Consider the following 12,429-nt stretch of genomic DNA (forward strand, 5'->3'; position numbering starts at 1 on the left):
GGGACCATTTGCCCTCGGCTTTCATGTGACAACGAGTTTATAATCCGATGAACAATGTATATATATTTATGAAAAAGTAAATACTAATTAATTTTATTTATTCAACACAAAATTTTATTTAGTTCATAATTCACAATCAATGAGTTAATAATAATTAAACTTACACCAATTTAATATATGAGGAATTTAGTGTTTGTGTTAAATAAAGTTATGTAAGCGAATATGGGTTATTGAATTTTGTTTCCTTAATTAAAATTCTATTTGATTTTAATTTTAGTAATTTTTATTTCTAAGCATACAACAAATTTTATCGGTCATATTTAAAAGTATATTAAATCAAAAACTAACCTCTTCAAGTGTAAATGTATTTATTTAAATAATACATCATTATTAAATCGAGTACTTATTTGATGTACATTATAAAGTATTTAATAAGTAACTGATTTATTAAACTATAATAATATAGATAGAATGAAACATCTTTTAATACTCGTATGATATATCAATTAAATCGAGTTCTCTGTAACACGAGCCTATTAGTGTATTATTTATATTTTAAGTACAATTGAATCAAAAAATTGTGTTGGCATTTCTCGTTGCAAAATTAATGACTCAAAATTTGTCTCTCACTTTACCTTAAATAGATAAAATTCATAACTAATATTACAGAAGAATAAATTATAACATATCTTAATACCGTTAAATAATATATTTTAAAACATTAATTTCTATTAATGCATCCACTATGGGGTGTGATCATATGCTTTTCGGATTAATTGTACTTATTTATTTATTAAGAAAAAAAATAAATAAAAATATAAGACGGTTAGCTTATCAATATTTAAATAAGATAATATTTAGGCTGAATTTTGGATAATAATTATTCATATTTAAAAAGTAAAATTTTTCATTAATTTATTATTATTCAAATTACTTGTTATAACTCAATCATTGTATAATTTTTTTATATCAAGTATCCTTTCAATTTAATATATTAATTTATTATTTGATTTAAGTATTTAATTATATAAAAATAAATTTTCACTGCATATTTGAATATATTTTAAATTTTGTAACAATAATTATAATTATTACTACAATATTTTACCAATTTAATATATGTATATATATATATATATATATATATTGAGCTATTTGAAATGTAAAAATAAATTAGTATTACCTCCATATTTTTAGATCATATTCTATTTCTAATAGTATGTTTTAGTATAATATAATTTGTAAATAAATTATATTAAAATAAATTTAATAAGTTTAGAATATGTATTTAAATATATGAGTAATAATTTATGTAATTAATTATTAATTAAGTACGACTAATTATTTTTCTCATTTCTCTTATTTTTTGTATGTATTGAGATGTATTATTTTTATATTTTTTCATTTTTTTCTCGCGTGAAGTCAATGGAAAAAACTTTAGCGTGGCTTGAACTTTAACATTCGGGCTCTTTAGCATTTTCAAATTTTGTAACGGCCCCGTAAATTTGAAATGAAATATGTGTATTAAAAAGGTCAAATGCGGAAGCGTAATAAAAATTTTGATTAAACATCTCTTACACTAAAACAAAAAACGTGCTCAGAGTATAAAAGAACAAACTAACTAAAAGAGAAACTCGAAAATAAAAGCTATAAAAATGACTACGAAGTCTTCAGGCGTCCCATTCGCCGTCTTCCTGCGGAACGGGCTCGGAAACAATGTCCTCCTGATCTGAAATGATTAAATAAGGAGTGAGCTACACCAGTCCAGTAAAGACATCACACTATCTCACCGTCACGGAGGTAAAGGTGGGTAGAAAACACAAAAAGACCAATAGAGCAAATTTACAACAAATTATTTTATCAATAATAAAATCCTTTACCATCCACTTACCTCGGTGAAATTCATAAAACAATATATGGAAGCAATAACATTATCATTATCATGAAATCATATGAGCTGTATAACATAATACTTATCACACCTTTGCAATTCAATCATTACACAACATATTTTTCCTCATTTACCAGCCTACTAGTATCCATGGGGATCCATAGGGGTCCCGCTACCCGTGAACCCTTAACACTTGTAATCAGATTCCAGGGCCGTCCCCATACCCCGTCCGGTATGGGCACCAAAACTATAAACCTCAATACCCTGTCCGGTATGAGGGTGAAACGGGTCATCCTCATACCTCGTCCGGTATGGGCGCCAAAACACATAAGGTCTCCATACCCCGTCCGGTATGAGAGACCACAATCCCGGTAGGGTTCCCTACGGACCCGGTCCGTCCACCATCTCCCAGGATATCTAGTCAGGCTGATCACATTATACAATTATCAATTTACATAACCTTTCATTCCCCTTTTCCTCAGTCAGCATCATCAATTCACACACAAACAAGCAAACCAATAATTTATGCCAAACAAGACAACATACAACATCGGGTTCTCAGTCATTCAACCCATAATCAATAAAACAGTAATATATGCACACGAAACTATGAAATGAAAACATCAGACCTCATACTACGTTTAAAACCGTAAAATAGGCCAAACAACAGCTAACAGACAAACACACCAGACTCGGGCTCTATTAGCGACCTTAAACAATTTCACACATCTGTTGATTCATGAAATACCGTTTTATCATTTATTGAACCTTAATACCGTGATAGGAAATATGGTGAGAGGTCCTTACTTGTTTCGGGGTCCGAACACGGCTCCACAGTGCGCCTACAGGTTGTCCTTAATTTTCTCTGAATTTTTTTCGGGGAACTGGAACGCACTACTAGTACTTGCACGTGTCCCAAAAAATCTCAAATTAGACCCAGGGCCCCTTTCGGCCAATATCGCAATTTTGGCACGGCGGCGATTCGCCTCGGGTTGGCCGTTTTCGGTCATTTTCGACCGGATTCGACCACACTTGCATCGGTCCCTGCGATAAAACAACCCTAGGGCCCTCGGGGGGCCAAAAAAATTACGAAAAACCGAAGCTTACCAGCGACGGTGCTCTCGGGTGCGGCGGCTCTCCGGTGAGGTTCGTGTTTTGGTGATTCGGCTCCGATCAACCTGTAGAGAAAAGAATGGTGATCATGGTGATATAAAAATTATATCAAACAGAGGCCGGGAAGGGCCTCATCGGAGGCAAAAACCGAGGAGGAGTGCGACGGCGCCGCTGGATTTCGGCCATATTTTCTGGTCGTTTGGCCGGGATTTTGGCTCCGATTTGGCCACAGGAGAACTCAGCGTGGAAAAACAAGCTGGGGGTATGAAATTTACCTCGATCGGCGGTCGAAAAACTCCCCGGTGAGGCGGCGGGTGGCGGCAGCCAGCTCCTCCGGCGTCTGGTTCGTCTTCTCCGGCAAGGGCAGGCGGCTAGGGTTTTCGTGGTCAGGTGTGGGGGTTTTATTTATACTCTTTTGCCTTTTGATCACAGCCGTTCGTTTTGATTAAATCTGGGCCGTCCGTGCGCGTGCATCTGGGCCGTCCGTGCGATTGCATCTGGGCCGTCCATGAGCACGCTTGATCTTGGCCGTCCGTGCGCGCGGGGACGCATCTGAGCTGTCCGATCGCGCGCAAGCGGATCACCCACGTGGCCCGTTCCCCGGTCGACGTGGTCTTGCCACGCGGCAGGTCCTGGTTGGCCAGGGTTGCTGACTGGGCCGCTGACGTGGCTGCTGACGTGGCGCTGACGGGACACAATTTTTCTAAATTGCGTTTTGACCACCGGTTTCCGATTTTCTTTTAAAAAATACTCCAAGAATCCTAATTTTCACCCCTTTTTCCCAAAATCAATTTCAATTAAATTCAAATAATATTTTTACCCAATTTTACAATTATTATTATTATTTTTTTATTAAATTAAATTAAATTAAATTAAACAAAATAAAATAAAATAAATAAAAATAAAATTAATAATAATAATAAAAATAATTTAAAATTATTTGGGCGTTACAAATTTATTGTTGAAAGATTTAGATTTTTCAAAAATATCAAATATGCATTTTTGGTTTGAAACATAGGTATCAAATAGGCTATCATACTATAAATTTAAGAAATAAATTATTTAATTTAATTCAACTAAATTTTATAAAATATTTAACCATTTAAATATGTTATAATATATTAAATAACGAAAATAACATATGATTTTAGTTATATAGTTCAATTCAATCTGATCATATTTACAATTATTATAAAAAAATATCCTATAAAATCTATTTGTTTTATCAAAATTTACTTAAGAATTGATTGTCAATTTTCACATTTGAGTTGTATTTTAATTGACAGTTTAAATATAAAATAAAAACATACATGAATAATAATTATTTGATATATTTTCATGAAAAAAAAATCTGATTATATTTCTCATAATGAGTATAATAACGTAAATAAAATATTTTACTTAAAAACGTAACTTTTTAGTATAGATAATTATGATAAAAATAACTATTTGTTACTAAAATTATATCCGTTGTCGTATGAAATAATTCAATTTTTATCTATAACGAATAGTTACCTTTCGTCAAAAAATTATTATAATAACATAATAATTTTTCACCTCATACAAAAAGTCAAACTAGCATAATATATATATATATAGATTTTGTTACATGTAGTAATTATATAATACTGTACTTTTATCTTGTAATACTTTATAATGTTAAATTAATTTTATCATTAAGGTGATTTTCTGTAGTAACTAAAAAAAAAAAGAGGGGGGAAACTGTAACACCCCGTTTTTTTTTTATTTTTCTTAACGGTATACGATAAAGCACTCATACAACACAATACCGAAATCCATATTATTCCAACCATGCACAAGAGAAACTTGTCCACCTTCCTTGTTCCAAATCAATTGTACATACATCTCTACCTCTACAACACATAGTAATACAACATCAAACATTCCTAGATATTCAATATCCAGACTAAACCATCCTTTCAAACTACTTTAAATCACAAACAAAACTTGTGCCCTATGGCACTACCGACGGGGCTCTGTTACCAGCCACTCGGATCCCAATTCCGTTCTTACTCCACCTGTGAATGATGAGAAGTGAGTTCACATAACTCAATACGATAAAAATCAAGTTGTAAGTGCAATATGCAGTGACAAGAATTCCCAGAAATGTCTATATGCATTTATCCTACCCAACCCCAACCAACTCATAACCCCCTCCCTACACTAATCATCAAGGTCCTATTCCAATGAAATAGCACGACCAAACAACCACACCCACCCAACAATCATCCATTAACTCCCGTCACCAACATCAGCGACTCATACACTCTTCCTCCATCTCCCGACCTCACGAGGCCACACACACACACACACAACCACCTTCACTCCACGCCACCAATATCGGCGCCTCATACCCATATCTCCACCTCTCCACCTAATAGGCCACGCACACACACAAACACCATTATTCTGCGTCACCAACATCGGCGACTCATACTCACTCCTCCACCTCTCGACCTAAAGAGGCCACACACACACACGAATACCATCCTCTCGCGTCACCACCACCACCGACCTACACTCCCTCCTCCACCCCTCCACCCAAAGACGCCACACACACACACAAATACCATCATCTCGCGTCACCAACATCGGTGACTTATACTCACTCCTCCAACTCTCGACCTCGTTGGGCCACGCACACACACAAACATTTCCACCTCCCGTCACCACCATCCGTGACTCATACACCCTCCTACCCCTCTCAACCTTGCTAGGCCACACCCACACACATATCCCCTCCCTGCTCCACCAACATCAGCGACTCAACCCGCCCCCACCAACGGCCTCCAAATCTCCCATCCCAACCGCATGCTCCCATCTCCCCTTATACCATGCTAGTCCCAAGCGCTCTAACTTGCTAACTCCTACTGACCACATTACTCCTCTTCTCTCATCCAATCCCCCTCAAATCCTGTTTCCTAGTCCCCTCTGCCGTACCTTCCAGCCCCCTTCCCTCTCCTACTGCCCCCTACCCGCTACCTCCCCCATCCTCCTGCCTCCTCCCGTTTCCTATACACTTTTGCCTACCTAGGGCGATTAACCTCTCAGCTTGCACCGTTTCACGCCACACACACGCCCTCACCACCGTGCATTTCGGGGAAACACATCGCCGCCTATTAGCGGCTCCCTCCACATCCCCACCCACGCACACACCTCTTCTGTCCTCTCGAGTTTTTATCCCACCCGCGCCCCCTAGATTGTCCTCTCACATCCTCCTCACTCTGTTCTACCCGCACCACCCCCATCCTTCCCCACGGCTCCCCACACGCCTCCAACACCGCCACACCTTCAATTCCTCCCCCGGTCACCTCCGTGAGCGCGCAGGACAACCCCACGCTTACGGCCTACCTTCACTGCTCCACCCCGTCGCGCCATTGCCGACGCCGCAACCTGCAACAAAATTCTCTACACACACACACCACACCAAACAACTCAAATTTTCACCGTACCTCCCGTTTCCATCTTCATTCTTCCTGCTGGTCGCGTCGTCCGTCCACGGCCTCCTTCCCTCTCCCTTCTCGCTCCCCTCCGCCCCGACTCTCTCCTCTCTCCTTCTGGAACTTTCCTCTTCTTCTTCGTCTCCGCTGCCCTCCTTCCCTCCTTTTCTCTTTTTTCTCTTTTTCCTTTTCTTTCTTTTTTTTCTTTTATCTTTTTCTTCTCCCTTTCCCGACCTCCCTTTATACTCTGCCAGCCTACCCCAAAACGACGTCGTTTTCCTTCATCCCAAAACGACGCCGTTTTTCTTTCTTTCAAAACGACGTCGTTTTTCCCCTCTCTAAAACGACGTCGTTTCCTACCTGATAGAAATTTATTTAATTATTATATTTTTATTTTTATTATTATTATTATTATTATTTATTTATTATTTATTTTTTCTTTCTAGTCTTTCTACTTTCTAGTCCTTACAGAAACGATGCCGTTTTGAAGAGGGGAAAGTGATGTCGTCATTTTGAAGAGGGGAAAACGACGTTGTTTTGAAAGGGAGAAAACGACGTTGTTTTGAGAAAGCTGGTGGGATATAAATAGGGGACGAGGAAGGAAAGAAAAAGAGAAGAGGGAAAAAAAAAGAAAGAAAATAGAAAAAACAGAGAAGGAAGAGAGCGGGAATGAGAAAGAAGAGAGGAAGGAAGGTTCCAGAAAGAGAGAGAAGGGAATCGGAGCGGAGAGGAGCGAGACGGGAGAGAGAAGGAGATCACAGACGGTGATAGCGCGATCGACAGGAGGAAGGAAGATGGAAATGGGAGGTACGGTAAAGATTCAATTTCATGTGTGGATTTAGGATTGGAATGCTGATGAGAGATTTGGCTTGGTTAGAGGTGTAGTGTTTATTTGTGAGTGCATATAGAGGTGGCGGTGTACGGAGGAGGCCGTGTAGGGAGTGAGTGTGCGATATGAGTGAGGTATGTGGGAGGAAGTAGGTCCGCGTGAGCACCGCAGGATGAGAAAGAAGGAGGATGGTGGTGTGAGTGAGGTTCGAGAGAGAGGTAGGGATGCAGAGTGAGTGAAAGCTGGGAGAGAGAAGGATTTGTGGTGTAAGTGAGGTGTGTGTGAGAGAGTCGGTCTGTATGAGCATCGCGGGAGGAGAAAGAAGGAGGATGGCGGTGGGAGTGAGGTCCAAGAGAGAGGTGGGGATACGAAGTGAGCGAAGGCCGGGAGAGAGAAGGATTTACAGTGTGAGTGAGGTCTATGAGGGAGAGGAGTGTGATTGTTAGGGGTATTACTAGAGAGAGTAGGTTCAGGGAGCACCGAGGGAGGAGAAAGAAGGAGTAGGTGGAGTGAGTGTGCAGTGTGAGTGAGGTTCGTGAGGGAGATGAGTGTGATTGTTGGGGCTTTGTGAGAGAGTAGGACTGGGTGAGCACCAAGGGGGAGAGAGAAAAGGGGTAAGTAGTGTGAGTGAAGTCTGTGACGGAGAGGGAATGCGGTGTGAGTGAGGTCCATAAGGGGGAGGAGTGTGGTTGTTGAGATTAGTGAGAGAGAGCAGATTTGTGTGGGCATGCCTGTAGGAGACCAAAGAAGGAGAGAGAATAAGGAATGCGGTGTGAGTGGGAACCCTTAGAGTGTGCCGCATGAAGAGGGAGAACGAGGAACAGTGGGAGGTTGGGATTAGTGCAAGCAGAAGAAAGGAAAACGGGGTTGGGAGTAGAGGTATGCTGGGAAATTAGAGAGTAGGAAAGGGAGATATGTGGAGCATGCATGGTGGGAATTACATATAGGTTGTCGTGTCTTAGTGGTCAGCAAGGGGAATTTGCGGTTGTGTGCATGTTAAATATTATTGGATACACTATAAGGGGAACGCCGATATTGGCAGTTACGAGTAAAGAGAGTAGGTTGGCCACCGATAGTGGTGTTAGTCGGGAGATCCTGATGGACAGGGGGCTAGGTCGCCGATATTAGTGACGGGAGAGAATGATAATTGTGTGTGTGTGTGTGGCCCATTAGAGGTCGAGAGGTGGCTAATGGTCGCCGATGTTATTGACAAGAGAGAATAATAACTGTGTGTATGTGTGGCCCACTAGAGGTCGAGAGGTGGCTAATGGTCGTCGATGTTGGTGACGGGAGAGAATGATAACTGTGTGTATGTGTAGCCCACTAGAGGTCGAGAGGTGGCTAATGGTCGTCAATGTTGGTGACGGAAGAGAATGATAACTGTGTATGTGTGTGTGTGGCCCATTAGAGGTCGAGAGGTGGCTAATGGTCGCCGATGTTGGTGACGGGAGAGAATGATCATTATTTGTGTGTGACCCATTAGAGGTTAAGAGGTGACTAATGGTCGCCGATATTGGTTACGGGAGATAATGATCATTGTGTGTGTGTGTGGCCCATTAGAGGTCGAGAGGTGGCTAATGGTCGCCGATGTTGGTGACAGGAGAGAATGATCATTGTGTGTGTGTGTGACCCATTAGAGGTTAAGAGGTGGCTAATGGTCGCCGACGTTGGTGATGGGAGAGAATGATCATTATGTGTGTGTGTGGCCCATTAGGGGTCGGTAGGTGGATGATAGTCGCCGATGTTGATGACGAGAGTGAATGATAATGGTGTGCGTGCGTGGCCTGGTAGGGGTCAAGAGGCGGATGGTGGTCGCCGATTTTGGTGGTGGGTGACAATGTTAGTACGCTTGGGGTAGCGTTGGAGGATGGTCACCCTTGATAGGTATGATCGTTGAGATACCGGGGTGAGCTTTAGCCTTGAGTAGTCTCATGGTGATAGTAAGGTGGGGTTTGGGTTAAATAATGAAATATTTGTAGAAGTATGAGGTTTTATATTGTTGCATCTCATACCTGTAACTTGATTATTACTGTACTGAATTATATGAATTTACTCTTTATTCTTTACAGATGATATAGGAACAGAGTCCGGATCGAAGTTGCTGGTGTCCGAACCTAGTATATAGAGCGACAGGATAAAGATTTTCCTTTCTTTTGACAGAATTGAGTGTGTAAAAGTTGATAGTAGTGTAAATAGTGAGTACGGCTATATTGTATGCGATGTCTCGTACATGATTGTAGGTTTATCTTGACATTGAATATGAGATCGTGATAGTGTTTCTATGTGCATGACTGATTTGATTATGGAATTAGTTGTTTTAATTACGCCATTAGAAGTGAAAAGATAAAAAAGGAAAAAAAAAAAACGGGGCGTTACATTTTCACATGAACACTCGGAAGCACGCATTTACTATTATTTAAGTAAATAAATTGTAATTAAGGTAAAAAATAAAAAACTCGTGTCTCACTTTAAGATCAATAAAACAATTCGAAGAATTACAATAAGAAAAACTTAATCAATTAAATTTTTTACTGGTTTTAGTTAATATATTTTTACATAAAGTTAACGTGTATCGTTTTAAAATAGATTAATCGATGTCTTAGTAATAAATTTAACACATATAATTAGTTTATCGTATTAAATTATAGTATTTACTCAAAATACAGCATTTCAATTGTAATTTTCTCAAATTAATAAAACTTACTTATAATTAACTCAATATTCAATAACCATTTCTTATTTTCTCCTATAATTTATTTTCACGCATCGTGGGTAGGGATCATTTGCCCTCATATTTCATGTGACAACAAGTTTATAATCCGACGAACAATATATATATATATTTATGAAAAAGTAAATACGAATTAATTTTATTTATTCAACACAAAATTTTATTTAGTTCGTAATTCACAATCAATGAGTTAATAATAATTAAGCTTGCACCAATTTAATATATGAGGAATTTAGTGTTTGTGTTAAATAAAGTTATGTAAGTGAATACGGGGTATTTAATTTTGTCTCGTTAATTAAAATTCTATTTGATTTTAATTTTAGTAATTTTTATTTCTAACGAATACAACAAATTTTATCGGTCATATTTAAAAGTAGATTAAATCGAGAACTAACCCCTTCAAGTGTAAATGTATTTATTTAAATAATACATCATTAAATCGAGTACTTATTTGATGTATATTATAAAATATTTAATAAGTAGCAGATTTATTAAACTGTAATAATATAGGTAGGATGAAACATCTTTTAGTGCTCGTATGATATATCAGTTAAAAAATATATCGACAAGTTCTCTGTAACACGAGCCTGTTAGTGTATTATTTATATTTTAAGTACAATTGAATCAAAAAATTGTATTGGCATTTCTCGTTGCAAAATTAATAACTCAAAATTTGTCTATCACTTTACCTTAAATAGATAAAATTCATAACTAATATTACAGAAGAATAAATTATAACATGTATTAATATTGTTAAATAACATATTTTAAAAAATTAATTTATATCAATACTAATTCCAACATGATTCTAGTTATAAAGACTTAATTATTGAAAGATTGAAATGTTAAGATTCAGGTGTGTACTGTGAGTATAACTGTAGTACTAACTATTTAGCTAACTGAATATTTTTTTAGTTTCATAACTCATACTTGAATTTTTCTGATTATTTTTTAATAGGGGTTGTTGAATATCAAAAACTTATTACACGAAATCCTATTTTTTTAGAACGAGTTGAAGGAGTAGGCATTATTAGTGGAGAAGAAGCAATAAATTGGGGTTTATCCGGACCAATGCTACGTGCGTCTGGGATAGAGGGATATTCGTAAAGTTGATCGTTCTGAGTGTTACAATGAATTTGATTAGGAAGTCCAGTGACAAAAAGAAGGAGATTCATTAGCTCGTTATTTAGTGCGAATAAGTAAAATAACAAAATCCATAAAAATTATTCAACAGGCTCTTAAGGAAATTCCAAAAAGCCCCTATGAGAATTCAGAAATCCGATGTTTTGATAGAAAAAAGGATCCAATCCAGCGTCACTCATCTACGGAGCTCATAAACTTCACGAAAGATGATCTCTTTGGGTTTCACGGCCTTATAATATGTAACTTCTAGGTTTTGCTGTGTCCCTGTCTCTTTGTTGTTCATAGTTTTCATTTATTTTGTATAAAAAATAATAATAACATGCATACAAGTAAATTCATGAATATATATATTGGGTTCACTTCAATGTATACAGAAAAAGAACAAACAAATTATAAAATTCAATAAAATTCCTAATTAAAAACTGTTTTACCATTGCCTCCATTTTATATTTATACAGGTGGTCATGAACATATATATATATATATATATATCAGTAGTGCCATTGGAGTTTGATTATTTGTAACGAGTTGGTTTATCTTCTGACCAAGCCTCCCCTCGCTTGCCTGGTTTGGCAACGTTCGATGGCAAGGTGGGAATAATAATAAATAATAATAAAATTAACCGCATCCTTAAATAACTATACCTACTACGTAGACATACATTGATTTTGACCCAAGTAGAGACTTCACGTGGGTTGTTGGTAAGAATTCCCATTTAAGAAAATAATAAGTGGGTTATTTATTAATACGAAAAAAGTTAATTTCTATTTTTTTTAATTAGGTAAATTGAATTTTTCTTAAAAATATAAAAAAATTTAAAAAAGCCGAAAAATACTAAAATCAATTAAAATACTGTTGGCTAACAATATTTTTATACAAAAAATTATTTAATATTTAATAAAAATAATTATTGAAAATACCGTGACTTAAAAAAGAAAAATCATAAATGTTGGGTTTGGTGGAAGATGGGGATGCCCTGTAAAATTTGCCGACAACTTAACCGTACAGTACAATGGGAAGTCAACGAAAGTTGAGAATCTCTGTGGTTCTTTGACTTGCTCTGCATCCGAACAAACGGCAGACACTTACCGTGCTCACGGGGTGGAAAAAAAGAAATCGTCTCCGGTTCATATTGAAACGTAACGACGAAGAAATTATTTGTATTTATATAAATATGTTTTCAAAATTAATATTAGATTTTATATTCGATATCTATTTTTTTTAAATATTTAACTGTTTGCATAGTAAAATATTAATAATA

This window comes from Carica papaya, chromosome 9 (genome assembly GCF_054855325.1).
Source record: "Carica papaya isolate Zhongbai chromosome 9, ASM5485532v1, whole genome shotgun sequence".
Taxonomy (NCBI): Eukaryota; Viridiplantae; Streptophyta; class Magnoliopsida; order Brassicales; family Caricaceae; genus Carica; species Carica papaya.